Source organism: Pararge aegeria, chromosome 2 (assembly GCF_905163445.1).
Source record: "Pararge aegeria chromosome 2, ilParAegt1.1, whole genome shotgun sequence".
Classification (NCBI taxonomy): domain Eukaryota; kingdom Metazoa; phylum Arthropoda; class Insecta; order Lepidoptera; family Nymphalidae; genus Pararge; species Pararge aegeria.
Window position 1 is genome coordinate 10,438,096 of NC_053181.1, and position 8,318 is coordinate 10,446,413.

General features: G+C 36.4%; 2 non-coding genes across 2 annotated transcripts; one reads left to right on the forward strand and one right to left on the reverse strand.

The window, feature by feature from the left end:
* Positions 1-7,397: 7,397 nt before the first annotated feature.
* Positions 7,398-7,469, reverse strand: Trnaw-cca. The gene has a single exon. It is a non-coding gene; the product is annotated as a tRNA-Trp (tRNA).
* A 505-nt stretch (positions 7,470-7,974) lies between these two features.
* Trnar-ccu lies at positions 7,975-8,047 on the forward strand. The gene has a single exon. It is a non-coding gene; the product is annotated as a tRNA-Arg (tRNA).
* Positions 8,048-8,318: the final 271 nt, after the last annotated feature.

Here is an 8,318-nt window from a genome sequence, read left to right on the forward strand (position 1 = left end):
CTTAATCTGTTGTCATATCTGTATGTCCATTATATCGAAGTAACTAACAGCTGCCCGATTAACTAACTTTTCCAAAAGTTGCTAAGCGGTGGCCACCTGTTATTCAAATACAAAATCTACGATGAGTTGTCACCTGCCTTTATAAAAATTTGTATGTTGTATGATGATGACGAGTTGGTAACTTGTTGGAAAAATAAGGGAATCTGGTAGCAGGTCTTAAATACCGGGCGGTATACCGGCGTTGACTGGGTTGATTGACCGTTGATATTCGATCTCACATTTAGCAACGCGGCGTGGCGCAACGAAGGGCGGGTCTGGTGTACATACGTTATTTCTAAGTTTGTTCAGCCCTATGTTCGTCTTAAATTTTATTCGTTCCTAATGCCATTAGTCGAAGGGAAACCAGCTTGACGAAATCGAGTTTTAAACCCTGCATATTAAAAGTCATTTGCGCAGCCTAGTTTTTGCCAAACCATGATTTTGAAAACACATCAACTTCTTATGTTTAGATAGAGAACCTCTATTATACAACATTTTTATGAAAAATACAAAGTGAGTTATCTTTTACAAATTGCCTTCGTCGGAGGTGCGTTATGCTAAAAATTGTAGATTTTCTACTAGAAATCGCTGAGGGGTAAGATGTTTAATACCTAAAACTGTGGTACTCCGTAGATTTATTCAATATGTGCATAAATAAATGCAACTCTGTAGTTTATTAATTTTAATGTAAACGCTTTGCCGCGTGTCTATATTTCAAGTCCTGGCATGTGCCAGAAAATCTGAATTGATTGAATATACCCTTTACGTTACGGTAGGTAGATATTACAAACGTTTGGGTAAGTATCCCAAATTAAGGAGGGGTGGATTCCTAAAAGGTTTTGAATAAAAGCACTAATAATTTTACTAATAAACTCGGGTTGACAAAATTGAATTGTTTTGTTTATGTTGGTGTGACTCCGCTCACGCGCGCCTCTCTGAATGGGGGTCAATTGGTCCTAAAAGTTCACAAAATTTTAATTGACAATAATAAAGAATTATTGCTGCACATTAGACAACAGTCATCTGCGTCAACGGTTTTGACGTCATTTATTTAGCATTGATTGATGCTGTATAAGTTATCAAGGTTAGAGATGATTAAATGTTTGTGCCCAGGGGCTTCTGTTTGTCAGTTCGTATCTTTGTTCGCATATCTACCTGCCTGTACCTACCATAACCTTTTTTGCTAATTTTCTGGGAAAATTGTGTATCTTTTTTCTATATACCTTCCTGCCCGTCTCTTGGCCCATGTAGGTTTGCCATTTTCTAGCTAGCAATTACACTAAGTACGGTCACAGGCCCAGGATCAGATTAAGAAGAAGATATTTAGAAATACCTAGTCTAGCTTTACTGATCCTCTATTAAATGTAATTATATATAGGTACCAACCTGCTTATGTAATTATTAATAATTCTTTACGTAATTTTATGTAATGATAGATATCTAGATAGAGGCAGATAAGTAAGTATTAAACAAAACACACAATTTTTTTAATTTACAATTAAAAATAAAAATCAATAATATTAATAAATACTAATAAGTATTTAGCTAAAACGGGTAGATGAACGTTCAGAGTACTCCAGTTGTTCACTAATAATATTAGATAAAAGTGGATGCATGTTCTATAGCATTATAAGTACCACTGATACCTATAGGTCTACCTACAATATTATAATCAATATTAGCATAGTACCTACCTACCTACTTTATCGAAACTTTGTAAATATTCATTAGAACCTTATTTACATAGCTAACTACGTTTATATATTGCTAAGGTATTGTAATTAAAACTACGGCGATACAATTGTACTATTTGATAGGTAGGTAGGTGGTTAGAAGCAAAGTTATAAAACGCGCGAAATATTTACACGCAAGTTTCATTTTACCCGAGTATATAAACAATAACGCAAAAGTTCGAATCAAGGTAGGTGGTAGGAAGGTACATTCCCTATTTTCTTACATGGCATTACATAAAAAATATTTTCATGACTTTTTAGGGTAAAATGTGATTGAAAAATAGAAGAAACATAGCGTTAAAATAAATAAAAACAAATTAAATAAAAAGATTATTTTCTTTATTAGTAAAACCCTAAAGCTTGGTAATGAAAGAATGGTTTATATAATAAGACTAGTAAGAAATTTTTATCACAGGTACGTTTCATTATAAACTTCCATTCAAGCCAACATTCCAATCTCGGAAAATTTTATGGCCGCAAAATGCGTACTGAAATTATCCAATCGCTGAAAATAAAATACATCGATAGACAATCGTGAGTAAATTTTAAACGAAACCATTCTAATAAGACAAATGTTGAATAAATAAAGACAATAGAGTAAATATGATTTTATTCGTGTACGATGACTGACGACCTCCAGGAATAACACAAGCAAAACATACCACCTCACACATGCAAAGGTGGTAGGCGTGTTCGTATACGTACAGGCGATTGATTGTAGCTACAGAGAAAAGCACACAGTGACGCTTAGTGCATGTAAGCGGTTTGAAGAATGCGATTCGTTTGCAAAGGCGCCAGCAACCACGTACGCCGGTCACCTGACTGTCTCGGTTATAGAATCCCTAGAACTAAAACGTCACCACTGAAAAGCCTACCACCCAAAAATGTGCCTTATACTAGACCAATAACACAGACAATCGAACTAAAAGACTCTTTCTGGCAGTAGTCCGTCTTGGTTGGTTAGGAATGACGATTTTCCAGTTAAGATTTGTAATGCAGTACCCCGCTCATGACATTATTCAGTCTTAGCGGTTCTATAAAAAGACCGACTGACCGTCGGGGTTTAAAAATAAATAAAAATAAACACTGTCGCTCAGTTGAGTTACTATTTTTATCTTTGTACCGCAAATTACCTATGCAAGTACTAAAGAACGTACTTAGTTATCTGGTTAGTTTTAAAATCAAATCAAGTCAAATTATTCAGCAAATGATTTGAAGGTTAATTAATGGCCGCTGAACATATACCTTCCTAGGTAGGTACCGAAGTGTTATTTTTTTCTTTTGACTACATAATTAACTTGCAGGACTAAGCATGTCTAGTACCTACCTACTTAGATAGCTGATCGAGGTCAATAAAGTAAACTAAGTAAAGGTAAAGGACCTTCTTCAGAAAGTTTACTCTACCTTGACTCTACCGCGCTGGTTGGCACTTCAAAGAATGATTCAACGTAACTGGTGTGTGTACATGGATGGTTTAGAACCTAAAACTTTGTGAGATGAAAAATTGTATTCATTATTCATCAATTGACATTACTTCTACTAACGTTACTCATTTAATATATGTTAAAAAAGTGTAATTTTTCTAAATAGGTGGGGTTCGATTTGTCCACCTGAAGTTTTGACAAGAAAGCCTCAACGCTAGAGTACCTACCTGCCTTGATGAGATTGACCCCTCAGAGGGACGAGGTCAGTCCCGCCAGGGCTGATAACGTCTTAAGACCACAATGATCTTCACAATATCAAAGTCATTGGGATCAGGGTGAAGAGTTTGTTTCGTTTTATAATTTTCATTAGTGTTTTACCTACACTTGGAGGTAACGTCAATTTAAGGACACCATTTAAACTTGACACCAACTCCACACTAATAAAGGCATAAAAGTGATCGGTTTGTCTTAGGGCTTTGAGTAAATTGGTATTAGAAATTATGAAAATAGTCCCATGATAAGCGGACCACGATTTTTCCACTCATACTACACTTCTTAGCACCGCTCGCTTACCTATCATCCACATCGCTTTGCCATCTCGTAGATGACGTGTCGGCGACACGTCAACACAGCGTCAACTGTGCGGAGATGTGGTAGGAGTGGTAGTCGATGCTGCACAGTGTAAACTGGTTGAAAACGAGTTGTTCACTCATTGACGACTCGTAGACGAGACACCACTGTTAAAGAGCCGTTGACGGTGAATCTAAATGACGATGTAGAAACGGGCCAATAGAGCCGGTAAAATGTGCGAAGGCCTATACACGAAAAGAGTTAGTAAGATTTATTTTCCAGTTTCAATAAACCTTTGTTTGCACATTTTAATATCATTGCATCGACATTAAATTTGTATAAGAAGGAGTTGCTTCACGAAAATCGCATTTTCTATTTTATTTCCACCAACACAGAGTTTTATTTTTAATGAACAATTTTTGTACTGTCATCATATATAATTTTAGTACCTACGTGCAACAAAAGGGTAAAAAGGTCAATGCAGTAGGTAGGCATGTAGCTACCTACCTACGTATACATTTTATTAAAACTGACACAAATTAAATTATTACAGCTCTCTTTTGGTGGAGAGTGTTAATTAAAAATTATAATTGTAGGAATACGTTTCCTAAACGTATCGGCATCGGTAAAAAAATTGCAAGTATGCAAACGCGGATTTATTACGTGGACATATGGCACAAGAGCGGCTTAGTGCTTAGTGAGTGAAGTGGAACTGGAGTGAACTGGAACTGGACTGAACAGAACTGAACCGAGCTGAGCTGAGCTGAGCTGAGCTGAAATGAACCGAACGGAGCCGAGCTAAGCTGAGCTGAACTGAACTGAACCGACTGCAACAGAACCGAAACGAACTGAACCGAACTGAAACGAATACCAAGAAGGTCCTTCCTATTCACAGAGTAGAACCTATTCGGTTTATTATCATAGGTTTTATTTGCATTAGTATGTTGATGTTACAGTAGTAGTAGGGGAGACAACACGCCACCCTAAGGTACCCCAACCTTAGGGTGGCGTGTTGTCTCCCCTACTCTTTGCTATTTTCATTAACTTAATTACTCATCGTATCTCTTCTCTCTATCACATGTATGCAGATGATATTCAAATACATCGTCACTCAACCCTTGGAAATCTTGGTCCTACTGTTTCTGCAATTAATAGTGATCTATCAAACATTTCTGAGTGGAGCAGGCAGTATGGACTTAAGGTTAACCCTGTAAAATCTCAGGCTATCATTATTTGCAGCCCGGGATTGGGTGTTAGAGTTGATTGGCAGAAGGCTCCTGTTGTATACAACGGTGTCACTATTCCCTACTGTGACACTGTTAAAGATCTAGGCTTACATCTTGATCAACAACTATCATATTCTGTGCATGTCAACGTATTGAGTAGGAGGATGTTTGCGACTATTAGGTCATTGCGTCGCCTGCGTTCTGTTCTTCCAATTCCGACCAAAGTTATGTTGGCAAATTCTCTTATTCTCTATATTCCTGATTATGCGGACGCATGCTATTATAACCTGACCTAGGACCATATGAACAAACTTGAGCGTCTTCAAAATCTCGCCATTCGGTTCATATTTGGCTTACGCAAATATGATCATGTATCTGAATTTAGACTAAAGCTTAAGTGGCTCCCTATTCGTTGTCGCCGGGATCTGCACGTTCTGTCGCTACTGTACTGTGTGTTATTTAACCCAAAACTCCCTCTTACCTAAAGGAGAAATTTAATTTTCTTGGAGTGCAGTCAGATTTACGCTCTTGTTGTATGGTGACAAATGTATGGTGTAATGTTGTATCATGTATGGTGTATAAAACTAATTTTTTTAGGCATTCATTCATTGTTCAAGCTACTCCTAATAAGCATACGACAGTCAAGGTCACTAGACATATTCAAAAATGCTGTTAAAGCCCATCTTGAGCAATAAAGACGACAGTGATTAACTCTTACTCATATTTAAGTATGTTTTAGTATATATTAGTTTATAATTTTTTATATTTATTATTATTAGTATTTTATGTGTGTAATCTTGATAAGTTTTAGTGTGTAATTGTTCGTAAGTATGTATATAATAATAATACACCCCATCAATCGGTTTCCCTTGGTTTTCCTAATCCTAAGGTTGCCTGGAAGAGATCGCTACTAAGCGATAAGGCCGCCCTTTGTATCCTACTTTTTAAGTTTATTTTTGTTGTGTCCATTTTTTTTTTCCTATTTGTGGTGTACATATAAAGTGTTCTTATAAATAAAATAAATAAATAAAATATGTTTTGCTTGAATTACGATATAAAAAAGAAAATATCTGTTCGATTCGGTGCCGTTCGGTTCGGTTCTGTTCGGTCCGGCACGGTTCGGTTTGGTGCGGTTTGGTTCTGATCAGTTCGGTTTGGTTCGGTTACGTTCGGTTCCTTTCCGTTAGGTTCCGATCCGTTCGGTTCGGTTCGTTTAGGTTCGGTTCAGGTCAATACTATATTCGTACGATTGCTACTTTCACACAGTATAGGGCAGTCGAATCTGGCAGCAATTACATTTAGAATGCCTTTGTCGCTAGTACGTAAACGCTGTAAGAGAAAGGCTGTTTTGTTACGCATTATGGGAAAAAAGTCATTTGATACTGTGTCTGCGAACATTAGAGGCGCGACAGAGCCTCGACTGCCTCAACAGCATTCTAAAGGCGTTGTTACGAGTATATTGAACATTGTAGACCCGGCGCGTATAAGTCATCCTCAGTCCACAGGAATAGAAGGAATGACAGAACGCTTTAAATAAAGTAATCTTATTAGGGGCTCTTCGGGATGTCGCTCGTGTTTATTGGTGATGTTGCCGGGTGGTTTCTTTTGTTTAAAAAGTTGCGACTCTCACATAAATCTGTCGCTAAAGTGTGACTAAAGCCAAAGTGCATTCTGCAGATCTCTATCAAGCCTAACTCGCTAGTGGTTGTTCGGATATAGTTTATAAGACTTCACCAGCAGTCATCACATTTATACATGGAAAGCAAACTTCTTTACGGTAATGTAAGTTTGTACGAACTGTTTTTGTAGGCACAGACTGTAGGCAACAAGGTATGTAAATTTCTCTATGGTAAGTTTTATTTTTACCTTCTATTTATTTTATTTCATAACCTCGCTTCTACTATTTTTAGTGTGCCTTTTCCATGACTACCGGTAATCAGTGAGAATAAATTCCTCGATTTGTGAAGATTATTTTTTCATTCGTCATCGTCCCTTACCCGAAATCCACTTGCAGAGGTTCGATAGTAACTAGTTATGTCGGACTCTTAGCGATTAAACTCACGGTGTTCCATCACGTACCTAATAGTAGAGCTTTTTGTAGTAGTACTCGTCGCCTGTCTGTCATACTCAAGATACTTACACATTAGGTAGGTACCTAGGAAGGTACAATCCCAAGAAAACCCTGTTTGTGCCGTTGATTTCATTTCAATTATACTATTAGTATACTAGGTACCACGACGGTTCGTTCATAATAAAAAGACAATGTAATGTTATATAAAAAATGTTGTTAAGTAATTCTAAGATTGATAACAAAATCTGGTATATAAATATAGCAAAGTAACGATATTTATTTCGTGAACACGCCGAATTTGTAATGAAATTTACAAAACCCAAAAAAGTTACGTTGACCCCGACGTGATTTGAACACGCAACCTTCTGATCTGGAGTCAGACGCGCTACCGTTGCGCCACGGAGTCTATAGAAAACTTGTCGAAATAATACTAGTAAATAAGAAATATGTACATTTTCTAATCCTAAAACATTGTAATTGTTTTAAATATTATAAATACCTACTAGTTTATATTGCGCTACATAAATAACTATCATCGATGTACTATATTAAAATCAGTTCTAAATTCTAACCCAATTTATACAAAACAACTCGAAACAACGCCCTCTATTATCAAGGCGAGAAACATGCTGGAGCTCCACGATTGTTATAATTCAAAGATAGATGGCAAACACTAAAGAATTCAGAAACACTCAGAGTACTGAAAAACAGAATCATTCTGGCATAATACCGATACTTAATGGTGCAACTAAAGATTTATTAACAAAAATATAAAATGACTACGTTGTCAAAAAATAATTATTTCAAAATCAATCTTAAATTTAAACATCTTTACATTTTTATTTTATTAAGGTGTTTAAGTTTGAGTATAGATTTGATATAGTAGCAAAATTTGGCTTCATGTCGCAACAGCCCCTGTGGCCTAATGGATAAGGCATCGGCCTCCTAAGCCGGGGATTGTGGGTTCGAGTCCCACCAGGGGTAAATGAATAATACTTTTTTATTATTTTATAACAATAACTATACAGTCCGATACTAATTAACCACGGTTTCTATTACTTTTTTACAGAAATTCATCAAAACTAAATATGGCGGAAACCAAACGCCATATTGTGAAAAAGAAAAAATTAAGTCAACGATCTGTGTTAATTGCGGTTTTTTATTTTAAATGACTATTTGGGATCTTTGAGGATCAAAAATTGGTCATTCTCACTTAAATTATTAGCTCTATCTAAAAAATAAAGCTGAGTTATAT